Genomic DNA, 14,068 nt, shown 5'->3' on the forward strand with positions numbered 1-14,068 from the left:
ATGCATATTAGTTAACTCTGTCTTACCAAGAAGAAGTAATCACTGAATCTGAAATCTGAAGCTCCCTTCTCTGTTCTGGCATTCTTTCAGTTTCTTGGTGTTTGATTTTCATGAATAATAATACTTTCCCACTGAACTGCCTGGTTTTGCAATATGTACCCTTATGGAAATAGGGTACATCTTCACCTACTCTTTGGCCTGATGTAGACATGGCCTAGAATGCATGCTGACTCTCCTATGTTCTGCAGCTGTAGGACAAAATCCTTATTGTATAGATTTTTGTCCAGCTCTGGGAGATAAGAAAATGACTCGAGTACTCCAAAGTGAGTATCAATCTCACTGTGCATCAGAATCACCTAGGAGCTCTAAAAAATGATACATGTCTGCGTCCCACCCCAGTGATTTGTTTTCTTTTGGTGTTACTTTTAAGTTCTCCAGGTGATACTCACATGCAGACAGAGTTGAGTACCACTGGGCTAAGATAGGATCCATTTTACGTTTGCTCACCAGTTAAGGAAGCATCCCCTTTCCAGGTATTGGACATTAGGAGCATTGTTTCTCCTCAACAACAGCATTGGCTGCTCCTTATACTTAAACTTTTTCTCCACTGGGTCTTCTGCTGTGTGCCTGATTCCCATGGGTGAAATCAGAGAGGATGTCATCTGCTCTCACTTAAGAACGGAATTGTAGCCAAAACTGAATTATAGCCTTCACTGGGGGGAAAATGTGAGATAACAAATCCTCAGGGGACTTGCCAGGGAAACAGAGACTTGGTTGATGGCTGCTACAAATAATACACGTAAGCCCCCTCATCTGTGTCCCATCTGGGATCTTAGGAGTTTGCTTTGTGTGGGGGACCCCGAAGGGGCAAGCCAGGCTGTTGGTCTGGGAGGGATGAATCACATTCTGGGTTGCTGGCATGGTGGCTTTTTCTGGGCCTGGCTCTCCATGGACCCCGAAGCATTGATCCAGTGTGAGGGAGCACAGAGGAAGAAACAATGCCCATGGGGAACACCCACAGGGAGTCGTGAGTTCACTCTGGGCCCTGTGAATTTCTTGATGTTTCTTTATCATCATCATCCCATACTCAGAACTTAATGCTGTTCAGTGTTCAATGCCTCTCTCTGCATGTGAGTATCACCTGGAGAACTTAAAAGTAACACCAATCAAAAACAAATCACTGGGGTGGGACCCAGACATGTATCATTTTTTGGAGCTCCCAGGTGATTCTGATGCACAGAGAGATTGATATTCACTTCGGGGTACTGGAGTCCTTTTCTCATCTCCTCAAGCTGGACAAAAATTTATACACAGAGGAAGAGGAGTAAGTGAGCCTTCTCAGAGGAAGCAACATTTGAGCTGGACTTTGGAGGCTAAGCAGCAGATCGTAGAGGCTAAGATGGGAGGAAATGAGAGCCTGCTAGTCCAAGGGCAAAACAATTTCTCTCCTTACACTCATGTGTCATCAAATCAGTGCAGGGGAAATGGGGAATTGGCCAATTTGGGCCCAAGCAAAAGTCTTGGCAGGCATTTGGGTTTTCTCAGGTGCCATATGTAGTTGTGGCTGTGGACACCTGGGAACACTGAGCAGTTGCAGATACTACAGAAAGGGCCAGGGGACACCCTCAGGGACTTGTGAGTTCACTCTGGGCCCTATGGATTTCTTGGTCTTTCTTTATCATCATCATCCCGTAATCAGAACTTAATGCTGTTCAGTGTTCAAGGGTGCCATTGTCTCACAATTTTGTGAAGTGGACAGAATGGGGATCACTGTCACCATCTGACTGATACAGAAACTGAGGTGTTTTGATTGGTGTTACTTTTAAGTTCTCCAGGTGATACTGGAGAACTTAAATGACATGGCTAAGGAATAATAGAATGGCAACTAGAAACCTAATTCTGGGCTCTGAGCACCAAGGGTTTACAAGTGTTACACAACCAATCTGGGTCTGTTAGCCTGAGTGCAATGGAAAGCCAAACATAGAAGCATTAGGTTTTTGCACTGAGAAAGGTTTATTGCAAGCCAATGGGCAGGGAGACAGGAGGAAATGCTCAAATCTGTCTCTCCGAGCTGGAGATTGGCGCAGGTTTTATAGTCAGAGGGTAACGAGGCATAATCTGGTTGGATCTTGCAATGGGGTGATGCCAGGGCTGGATCTGATTGGATCCTGGATCCTGCCATGCTGTGTCCACTGTGTAATTCAGTCCCTGATCCTCAATTCAAGCCCTTAGGTTCCATCCATGGATGCACACTTGGTTCATCTGGGCATGCTCAGGTTATCTGACCTTCAACTTGGCAGCCACAGGAACTGAAAAACAACCCAGAACTTTGTTACATAAAAGTTGAACTGGATTGGTCTGATGAGGTTACATGGACTTCTTTTTAGACCTCAGACACATTTGTGAATGGGGTTAAAATATCTTTCAGAGACATTACCATCAAGACATCCATACTTTGGCCCTGTGGTTCACTGACAACACAATCAAATGCGTACTGTGATCTGTTCTGAGCACCTGAGTCTATTAATTAATTTCATCCTCACAATATCTCCGTTTTACAGATGAGGAAACTGATGCATAGGGGTTGAGTAACTCCCCACAGAAGAGTCCTGCTCTTCATCATGCTGCCTGGATACAGCAGGGGCTTAAGAATCAGACAAATGTGAATGACAGCCTGGTGTTGCTACAGGTTTGCTGCAGTGATGAGCCCATTTGAGTCTGCAGGTCTGCAGCTGTGGACAAGGCGGGCCAGGGCAACACTTAATCTGTTGGGTTGTTGTGAAGGTAAAACAAGGTCACCTCTGCAAAGCACCCAGCATGGTGTCAGGGACCTGGTAGCGTTCCATCTGCATTAGGGTAGTCTTACTGAGCAGATCAGAGGGGACAGGAGCAGGAGGTGTGGTTGCTGGGGAGGGCCTCTCAGGCTCAACGACGTGATCATGCCCTTCTCAGGGCTGTGTCATCCACCAGGCTGCACTCTGTAAAAGCTGCTTCCATGGCCCACGCAGAATATTAGTGGCCATGTGGCATTGAAAAAATGGCCATGGCGGAACAAGCAGCAGCTGAGGAGTCAGGGAACAATAAATTAAATCATGCTTCCAGCTTATATGGCTTCATGGTGACCTCCCAGGAACACATTTCAATATAAATAACTTACCCGCTAAAGGGCTATTGAGCCCGCCACTAGGAGCTGCAGGGATAATAATAAATTCTTTATTTTGTGAATCAAAGAGAGGCATCCCATGGTAAAAATGCGAACCCTGGACCGGGAGCCTGGAGTTCTGGGTCCCTGTCCTTCGTTGGCCACAAGGCAGTAAACCTGAGCCTCCTTGTCCTGTCTGCTCAGGCCAGAAAAATCTCAGAAATATTTCCTCAACGTTGTCTTGCCTCTTGTGCACGTCTCCACAGACACTGAGCACTTGGACAAGTCAGATCAACTGCTAGTGGTTTGAGCAGCATTTCACACCCACAGGCACAGGCACACACAGTGTCAGAGAAAGAAAAGGTCCTTCTCCCAAATGTTACTTTGAACAGATAAAAATAATTCAAGTGATTTTTCAATCCAAGGGCAGCCAGAGGCAAATGGACAGGAGGGCATAGTGGAAATGATAAGTGCCAGAGCTCCTGCCTTGGAAACATTAACTCTGTCCTTGGGATGGCTTGGGCAGAGGAAGCAGCTATTATGCGATGAAAGGAGCTGGGATTTGTTCTTGCCATGGCCTCTGCAAATCTCCCTCCTTTTGTTTCAGGCTGGGTTGGCTTCCCAGGCCCAAAGATCATTTTCTCTTCTTTCATCAGGACAGCCTCACTCTTGTTGAGCTGGACTACTTTTGCTGGGCCACAATGCCAGACCCGGTGACATCTGACCCAGCCCTTCACTTCCAGCACTGGCTCAACTTCAGGTTATCTTCTGCTCTTGAGAGGCTCTTTTCATTGTTACCACTGCACAGAGCTGAAAGTGTATGGCATCTCTCCCTTCTTTTGCTCCTGCTTTGGCCATGTGATGTGACTATTCTCACTTCACCTTCTACCATGAGTAAAAGCTCCCTGAGGCCTCCCCAGAAGCCAAGCAGATGCCGGCATCATGCTTCCTAAACAGCTTGCAGAAGCTTGAGCCAATTAAACCTCTATTATTCATAAATTGCTCAGTCTCAGGTATTCTTTTATAGCAACGCAAGAATGGCCTTGCACACAGTGTCTCACTCTGTCACCCAGGCTGGACTGCAGTGGTCAGGAGCTCAGTGCCAGAGTCTACAGGGCTAGCCAGCCACATCCATCTCAGCTAGGAAATAAACAACCTGAGAAGTGAAAAACTGTCCATCTCCAGATTAAAATTTAAAGAAGCCTTAAATTCTAACCATACCTCCATTATGGAAGAGAATATGTTCCACAACACACTTTGTGGTCACAAATGTGTACTGGTGGCATAGAAAGTCACCTTAAGGCACAAGAATTCCTTCTCTCCTTTCCTTCTTTCTTCCATTTGGAAATATTTCTCAAGTACCTATTGCAAAGAAGAAACTCAGAGAGACTCATAAAGGGGTTGGAGAGAGAGAAGACAGAGCCTGTGCTCCCCAGTGGGAGATACAGAAACACAAAGCAAGTATTCCAAGGTGGTGCATTAAGTCCTATAAGAGCAGAAAAACAGGAGGCCACAGGACAAGGACAGGGGGCATCTTATTCAACAGTGAAATGAACAGGGGAGCAGGGTCAGCAAAAATTATAGAGGAAGAGATGGTTGAGCTGAGCTTTGAGAACAAGGAAAGGCATGCAGTAGCTTTCCAGACAGAGGGTGCACAAAGCAATAAGCCAGAAAGGGTGGTGCTGCAGCCACATGCAACAAGACCTGCAAGACTGGAGCTCAGTGTGCAACCTGGACCACATCCAAAATGGATATATAGGCTGGATGGGGCTTCATGGACTCAGAGCACCATGAAAAGAGATTGGAGCTTTACCTGGAAGGCTCTCTGGAGCTGTATCAGTCCAGGTCCGGTTGGGAAGACTACAGACTCTCACTAGGTATTTCAAACAAGGGTATTTAATACAGGGAATTGGGTTGGGTACGGTGGCTTGTGCCTGTAATTTTGGTGGTTTCAGAGGCGGAGGAGAGAGGATTGCTTGAGACTAGGAGTTTGAGACCAGACTGGGCAAACTAGTGAGACTCTGTCTCTGCAAAAAATTTTAAAAAAAAAAGGCTAGATGCAGTGACATAAGCCTGTAGTCCCAGCTACTAGGGAGGCTGAAGTTGGAGGCTTCCCTGCGTCCAGGAGTTCAAGGCTGTAGTGGGTGAGTCAGGATTGCACCACTGCTCTCCAGCCTGGGCAACAGAGTGAGACCCTGTGTGCAAGGCCATTCTTGCATTGCTATAAAGGAATACCTGAAACTGAGTAATTTGTAAAGGAAAAATGTTTAATTGGCTCATGGTTCTACAAGTTGTATAGGAAGGATGACGCTGGCATCTGCTTTGCTTCTGGGGAGGCCTCAGGGAGCTTTTATGCAGTGTGGCAGCCTGGCATAAGAAAGAAGATGGGATGTCTCATGGCCAGAACAGGAGGAAGGGAGGGGAGAGATACCACACACTTTCCAACAATCAGATCTCTTGAGAACTCACTCACTATCTTGAGGAAAGCACCAAGCCATGAAGGATCCAAGCTCATGACCCAAACACCTCCCACCAGGCCCCACCTTCAACACTGAGGATTACAATTCAACATGGGACTAAAGGGGACAACATCTAAGTTGTATCACCCTGTTTCTAAAATTTAAAAAAATCTCTCTCACACACATCAATTCTATCTATCTATCTATCTATCTATCTATCTATCATCTATCTATCTATCTATCCAATCTATCTTATCTCTTATATCTATCAACCTATTCTATAATCTATCATATCTATCTATGTAATCTATCATATCTATCTATCATATCTATTTATCTACCATATCTATCCTATCTATAATCTATTTAATCTATCATCTATCTCTATCATATCTATCATCTATCATATCTATCATCCATCTATTATTCTATCATGTCTATAACCTATGTACATATGTATGCATGCATATATGTATCTATCATCTATCTATCATATCTATCATCTATCTCTTTCACCAATCAATCAATCAACCAATCAATCAATCATCTATTGAATTAGTTGCCCATTTGCTGGAGGGGCTAGAAGAGTAGAAAGGAACGGTGGAAACTCCAAGATAAAAACTGCAGAACATGGCTACCAGCTGCAGAGCTTGGGGAACAAAAGGAAGAGGTTTCATGAGGACCTAGAGGCTCAGAGGAGGGGCACACAGAGTGGGTGCTCGAACCTCTGAAGAGGGGTTGCTGCCCAGCTGGTGCTGGTGTCTTAGAAGCCACGTGTCAGGCTTCTGGGAAGGTCAAGAGAAGCCACACAACTGCCACATGGGGCTCAATGTCACTGCTTGTGAAACTCTGTCCCCAAAGAGTTAAAGAAACCAGTGACTAATAAAAAATTCTCGAGCTTGCAGGATGGCAGATAAGAAAAGAGACAACTTGCTGAACCACTGAAACTCCCTCTGTTTGTGAGATTTAAAAACTGGTTAAAATCATTTAGAACCCGTATGCCCAACTGAAGTCCGTACAGAATGAGCTTCCTGATGTCACAGCCTGATTTCCACCCCATGATTCACACTAACTCCCCCTGAATTTTCACTAACTCCCCACAAAGTTGCACATGAGACCCACGAGGAGGCATGAAGAGATAACTGTGCATGCCTGAGGACTTTTGAGACCTCCCCTTTCCTTCCATTAATTAACTGCTAACCCCAGAATCCAACTGCTAAGACTTTTCTGATAAAATTAACTCCTTGGCTGGGCGCCATAGCTCATGCCTATAATCCCCGTACTTTGGGAGGTCAGGGAAGTAGGATCACTTGAGTCCAGGAGTTTGAGACAACCCTGGGTAACACAGTGAGGTCTCATCACTATAAATTTTTTTTTTTTAAATTAGCTGAGTGGTGCTTGCCTGTGGTCCCAGCTACTTGGGAGGCTGAAGCAGGATGATGGCTTGAGCCCAGAAGGTGGAGGCTGGTGTGAGCTATGATCACACCATTGCACTCCAGCCTGGGCAGCAGAGCAAGACCCTGTCTCAGAAAAAAAATTACTGCCTTAAAGCCAGCACAAGGAGACAGATTTGAGCTGGACTCCTATCTCCTTGTTAGTCCATTTGTAATAAAAACCTTTCCTTTTCTCAAAGACCCAGCGTCATAGTATTGGTTTCTGGTGTTTCGGGAAGTGAGTCCTTTTTGCTTGGTAACAATTGGGCAAAGCTGATGGGAGCAGCAGGTGCATAGGAAAGAGAAGCGCCCTTTTCGTCGTGCAGAGCCTCATGGGAAGTTGGCTGGCAAAGCAGAAATGTGATCTGCAGAGCCTCAGCCCAAGCATCCCACAGCAAAATCTAGAAGGTGGGTGTGCAGCTGAGAGAAAACAGCTAAAGCATTGTGCATTTGGGTTTTAGGGAGGCCATTCTGGATGCAGTATAGAGAATGAATTGGATGGGGAGGGAGGCCAGTGAAGCGGCAGATGCTCTACCCCACGAGGAGATGGTGAGAACCTAGGGTAAGGGTGAGAAGAGGTGAATGAACTTGGGGCTCAAACCACTCAGTTGGTGTGGCATAGAAGTGTCACCAGAAAAGGGTCTTGATCCAGACCCCAAGAGAGGGTTCTTGGATCTCATGCAGGAAGGAATTCAAGATGAGTCACAGAGTGCAGTGAGAAGAGATGGTTTATTGAAAATTACTCCCTTAGAGAGCAGGATGTGCTCAGAAAGCAAGAGGAAGAATGCCCCGGCTTTATTTTAAGTTTTTCTTGTACAGAAGTCTTGTCTATGTAAAGACTACACTAAGCTGTGTCTGTGTGCAGATGGGCTGACAGCATGATGAAATTTATTATTCTATTGATTTAAAGACACTTATCTGTATTAGTCTGTTCTAGTATTGCTATAAAGAAATACCTGGGACTGGGTAATTTATAAAGAAATAAGCTTTAATTGGCTCACTCTTCCACAGGCTGTAAAGGAAGCACGATGCTAGTTTTGCTTGGGTTCTAGGGAGGCCTCAGGAAACTTACAATCATGGAGGAAGGGGAAGCAGAAGCAGGCACCTCTTACACGGCCAGAGCAGGAGCAAGAGACGGTGTGAGAGATGCGACACACAACCAGATCTCATGATAACCCATTCATGAAGGATCCAACCCCATGACCCAAGAACCTTCAAACAGGCCCCACCTCCAACACTGGCATTACAATTGAATGTGAGATTTGGGTGGGGACAGAGATCCAAACAATATCACTATCCTTGACATTTCATGTTCAAATACATCAAAGCATAACTATAACGATCTTGAAAGCACATATTGTTATGGGTTTGGGGACATCTGGACTTTCTGTTGTTGTAGTAGTTTGTCCTTGCAGATATTGCTGAGCTGCTCCCTTAGCAGCAAATGTCTTAGAACCATGAGTCATGACTGGCAAGGAATGTGCCTTGTTAGTCTCAAGATGCAGTTGAACTGGAAATGGCATTACTCTGGCTCTTCTAAGCTCCTGCTTCCTTAACAGAAGGAGAGATGAGAATCAAGGGTGAACTCTGCACACCTACATGGGCAGGATGAGCAATGTAGTACTGTTCTCATCATTAGTGCACATAGCAGGGAAATAAAGAATAAGAAAAAGTGGGGGAGAAAGGAGAAGAAGAATACAAACAGTCATTCTACCTCTGCTTGTCAACTGCTGAGAAACGGAAGGTCATTTCTTTGCAAGACATGCCATTCTGATGTTAGCTATAAATGCTAACAACTTTGCCCTTTTACAGAAGGAACAACTGCCTTTCCATAATTTCTGCACACAGGTCCTAATGCTGCCCTCTGGAGCGACACAGAAAGTTTATCTTCCACCAGACAAATATTTGAGACAAAAGTTGGCAAAAGGAATGAATAAGAGGTGTGTAAAGGGTTGTAATTCAACAGAAAAAAGACTGAAATATTTGGTTTGTGGCCAAAAGCAGCACTCACTAAGCATGTGTTAATAGCAGGCTTGTGGCTTGAGACCAAGGGGAGAAGTTGACATATGTCTCAGATTCTAGACAGGGACTTTTCTGGAAGGGTGCTGAGCCTCCTGGAATAATGGAATTCCCTGAAGGCTACATCAGTCTCTGTGTTACCTTGTTTTGTTTAGAGACAGGGTCTTGCTCTGTTGCCTAGGCTGGAGTGTAGTGGTGCCATCATAGCTCACTATAACCTTGAACTCCTGGGCTCAAGCGACTCTCCCACCTTAGCCTCCCAAGTAGCTCTAGGAAAACAGGTGGAGGTTTGTGCGGCAGAGTGAGAATACCAGGAGATGCTTGGGAGATCAGAGAGATTCCCGAGGATTCCCAAGGGGGATCAGTTAATATGTGCTTGTTGAGAGAATTAAGGACTGAAGACTCTTTGATCAAGAACAGAGGGCTTTCCAGGTGCAGTGGCTCACACCTGTAATCCCAGTGCTTTGAGAGGCTGAGGTGGGATATCTCTTGAGCCCAGGGGTTCAAGACCAGCCTGGGCAATGTAGCGAGATCCTATCACTATAAAAATTAAAAAATTAGCTGGGTGTGGTGGTGCACTCTTGTAGTCCCAGATACTTGGGAGGCTGAGGAGGGAGGATCCCTTGAGCCCAAGAGTTTGAGGTTATAGTGACCTATGATGGCACCACTACACTCCAGCCTGGGCAACAGAGCAAGACCCTGTCTCTAAACAAAACAAAAAAGCACAGAGGACTGAGGTAGCCTCCAGGGAATGCCTTCCTCATTGGGGAAGTGACAGAGACCAAAGGAGACATAAATCCCACCCAATGTCACCTTGCATGGTCAGGTGGCTGGGCCAGAGAAGACCCTGGGAAGACAATCCACGTGCCTGTAGCCACGGATGATGCAAATAATTGAAATTGTGGAAGGCAAAACAGTCTGGGGAATGACAATGATAAAAAATAATAAAACTGATGAATACCTTGTATTAGTTTGCTAGGGTTGCGATAACAAAATACTGCAGGCTGGGTGACTTGAAGAACAGAAATTTATTTTCTCACCATCCTGAAGGCTAGAAGTTCGAGATCAGTGTGTCAGCAGGGTTGGTTTTTACTAAGGCCTCTCTCCATGGTTTGTAGTTGACCCTCTCCTCCTTTCGTCTTCACATGATCTTCCCTTTGTGTGTCTGGGTCCTAATCTCTTCTCATAAGGACAGCAATCATATTGGATGAGGCCCTGCCCTTATGACCTCATTTTAACTTAATTACCTCTTTAAAGACCCTATCTCCAAATACAGCCCCATTCTGAGTTAGGAGTTAGAGCTTCAACAGATGAATTTTGCAGGGGACACAGTTGAGCCCATAACACCCCCTAAAATCAAGGACCATGTCTTATATTTTTAATGATTGATTAATTGATATTTTTAGAGGCAGGGTCTTGCTCTGTTGCCCAGGCTGGAGTTCAGTGGTGCAGTCACAGCTCACTGCAGCCTTAAACTTGTGGGCTTAACTGATTCTCTTGCCTTAGCTTCCTGAGTAGCTGGGACTACAGGCATGCATCACCACACCCAGCTAACTTTTTAGATTTTTTGTAGGGATAGGGGGTCTCACTATTTTGCCCAGGATGATCTCAAAATCCTAGCCTCAAGCTATCCTTCTATCTCAGCCTCACAAAGTGCTGGGATAATAGGTGTGAGCCACCATGACTGGCCTAGTTTTTTAAAAATACAGCTCATTCTCAAGCCTCAAATGTAATTGGACTATGTTAACTGACCAGAAAAAAAACGGTCAGGAACCAGGCCCAAAGCATGCCTCATTTATTCTGCTGACATCTGATCACTTTTTCAGGACTTACATTGACCCACAGCATCCTTTCAGGCTCTGTCTAAAAATACATCTTGGGTTAATAACTCTCAGTAAACCACAAAGTATTTGTGAATGAAATTTATCAAAACTCTGCAAATTAATTATTCATGCAGTTTCCATGTATAGAATGATAATCTTGTTATTTTAAAAATTTTTCCTGGAAGCCTAGTTAGATTTTTTTTTTGTTTTGGTCCAGTGGGAGGCAGATATTAACAATCTTCAGAAGAGAAAGTTGATAGTTCAATATGATGCATTATACTCAAACCCATACAAATGTATATCTCTCAATATTTTAAGAGGTAAAGGAGGAAGTAATATGATACGTTATTTTACCATTAGGTCCTCTAGAGAAGGCAAAAGAAAGCCTTAACCAATCAAGAAAACTGCTGGAGTTCTTTCTAAACTTCTTTGAAGCATGAATACTCAATATAGACATCTTTGTATTTTCCCTGTTGGATTTCTCAATTTAAATGGGCTTGAAGACTTGTTTCTTATTTCACTGGAGATATGGAGTATATGATGAAGCTTGCTGTTGTACCCAAACATAAAATATCATACATTTTTAATCTCATATGCCTTTGAAAACCAAATTTATCAAAAACTTATTAATTCAAACTTGCCTTAGAGCTTGTGATTGCCAAGGGTTTTAAAAAGATTACAGTTTTGCTCTACATGCCTATGGAGGAAGCTTCATATTATTAATAATAATGGCTAACATTTATAAAGCTTTTACTCTGAGCCAGGCACTCTGCTATGTATTTCACATTGCATCACCTTGTTTAATTCTCACAGTAACTTTATGAAGTAAGGGTGATTATTTCTCCATATTCCCAAAGCTATAACTTGCTCTCAGTCATGTAGCTAGAATGTGTTGGAGCTGGGCTGGGCGTGGTGGCTCATGCCTGTAATCCCAGCACGTTGGGAGCCCAGGGTGAGAGGATCACTTGAGGCTGAGGGTTTGAGACCAGCCTGGGCAACATAGTAAGACCCCATCAGTAAAAAAATTGGCTGTGTGTGGTGGCATGTGCCTTTAGTCGCAGCTACTTAGGAGGCTGAGGTGGGAGGATTGCTTGAGCCCAGGAGTTGGAAGCTGCAGTGAGCTATGATCACGCCATGGCACTCCAGCATGGACGACAGAGTGAGACCTTGTCTCTAAAAAATAATAATAATAAAATAAAAAGAAGCCAACGATGAATCTGTGGGCTTACAACCTGGATATTTGTGCAATTCTCCTGATAGCACTTGGTGATTTTGGAGGAAGAGAAAAGCAAATGAACAGTTGGATTGGCCCCAACATGGGGATTTACAGGCAGGGTGGTGGGAAAGTGGAGAGGCATGAACTTGCAAGTACTGGCTGCTATGTTGCTGGATGTTTACCTTGGATGTCAGGCTGGGTAGGAAAACGATGGAGCCAAAGGTGGGGGTGGGGGTGAAGATCAGAAAGAATGAAGGTCAGAGCTCTAGATAATGTTTAATAATCATACTAGTAAGGGCAGGCAAAAAACAAGAGGGCTGAACTGGCAAGGTGCATTTTAATTTTTTTTTTTTCTTTTTTGAGACAGAGTCTCACTCTGTTGCCCAGGCTGGAGTGCAGTGGCATGATCTTGGCTCACAGCAACCTCCACCTCCTAGGTTCAAGTGATTCTCTGCCTCAGCCTCCCGAGTAGCTGGGATTACAGGTGCGTGCCACCATGCCTGGCTAATTTTTGTGTATTTTTTAGTAGAGACAGGGTTTCATCATGTTGGCCAGGCTGGTCTTGAACTCTTGACCTCAAGTGATTCACGCACCTTGGCCTCCCAAAGTGCTGGGATTACAGGCATGAGCCACTGCACCCGGCCTATTTTAAAACTTTTAAGAAAGAGCATTCTGGATAATGTTGAGGTCCAGGATGTGACTGGGGCTGGGGAGGGGAAGTTCAGGCATGGAAGAGCTATTTCCCTTAGTAACATCCTTTCCCTCTTGCAACCGTTTTCCCCAAGTCTATGTCTGGTCCACTTTCCAGGGGAAGATAGAGGTGCTGGCCGAGGAGGCACCAGCAATGTCTGTGGGGTCCTCCCAACTCTGCAGCCTGCGGCCCACACAGGCCACTGTGCCAAGACCTGGGCTCAGCCCACAGAATCAACCCTTATTGGCTGCAGCAGCTGCCAAACTAATCTCCTCCCATCCCCAGATTTTGGGAGGTTCAGTTAATTAAATGGAGATGGGTACACTGTTTTACTTATTTATTTTTTTTGGAGATAAGATTTAGCTCTGTTGTCCAGGCTGGAGTGTAGTAGTGTGATCACAGTTCACTGCAGCCTCGAACTCCTGTGCTCAAGGGACTCACCCACCTCAGCATCCCGAGTAGCTGGGACTACAGGCGTGCACCAGCACACCAAGCTGATTTAAAATTTTTTTTTTAGAGATGGGGTCTTGCTATGTTGCCCAGCCTCAACTTGAACTGCTGGCTTCAAGGGATTCCCCCACTTTGCCCTCCCAAAGCACTGGGATTATAGGTGTGAGCCAGTGTGCCCGGCTTCTTTTCCTTTTAAAAACTAGAACACACTTAGATTATTCCATGGAAAGAGAATTAGTGCTGCATTCCATTGAGATCACTGTCATGGGAGTCACTTTTGACCACAGGTGCAAAAGCAGGTTGTCAACCTGCCCCTCCACCTGGGGCTGACCACTCAGGAAGCCTGATTGGGATTCTCAGGCACCAGTGACCCTTGGTTGTCCTTTGGCCTGATGGGAGGGTGGCAGGCCTGACACATGCCTCTGTCAGGATGCTGAAGGTGCCTACCTTCCCCCAGCTGCAACACCGATTCGTCTGTCTCAGCCCCACACCTGCCAATAACTGCAGCGCCACTCTCGGTGGGCTGCAAATGTCTAATGCACTTGTCGCTGGGTTATGGGGAGTGTCAGGGACACCATCCTGGCAGTCCCAGCACTGAATTAATGAGGATCGCCCACAGAATACTGCGTGTGCCAGGGGACAGAAGGTCAGGGGAGAGGAAATAATTGCTTGCAGCTGTACAAAGGCCCCTGGCTGGGAGAATTGAGGAATATTTTTCTCTCCAAAGACTCTCTGTGAAAGATGCAGACAGCAAACCTTCAAGAAGCATTCATAGGCATTCGTAGTTTCTCTGCTTAATAGGGCCAGGAAGTCTCTGCTCTGTCCGAGTGGTCTA

The sequence above is a fragment of the Nomascus leucogenys genome, chromosome 17 (assembly GCF_006542625.1).
Source record: "Nomascus leucogenys isolate Asia chromosome 17, Asia_NLE_v1, whole genome shotgun sequence".
Classification (NCBI taxonomy): domain Eukaryota; kingdom Metazoa; phylum Chordata; class Mammalia; order Primates; family Hylobatidae; genus Nomascus; species Nomascus leucogenys.